Below are 384 nucleotides of genomic sequence, written 5' to 3'. Positions count from 1 at the left end.
AGGCTTGACCCCAACCATGTCCATTAATTCCCAAAAAAGATTTTAAGTTGGACGGGGTCAAGAACCAAACCATTCCAACTATCATCATCTACATCAATGAAAATATTTAGCTAACTAAANCCTATAGAGTAGAATAAAGCTGCGTACACATTATCTTCCCCAAATTTCATTATGTATGTTGTTCATATTGTTATTATGTTTGGACTTGGCAAGGGAATACTTGAATAGAGAAACTCACATAAAGATATCATATTTTAAAAAATATTTATCATTTATAGCTATATGATTTTAATACATTTATATAATTCACTTTTAATACATAATATAGATTTTTTACCAAAACAAACCTAAAGACACTTGTAATACATCTGTATTGCATATAAA

Source organism: Solanum stenotomum, unplaced genomic scaffold (assembly GCF_019186545.1).
Source record: "Solanum stenotomum isolate F172 unplaced genomic scaffold, ASM1918654v1 scaffold17076, whole genome shotgun sequence".
NCBI classification, from domain to species: domain Eukaryota; kingdom Viridiplantae; phylum Streptophyta; class Magnoliopsida; order Solanales; family Solanaceae; genus Solanum; species Solanum stenotomum.
Note: the sequence above shows the minus strand (reverse complement) of the source record.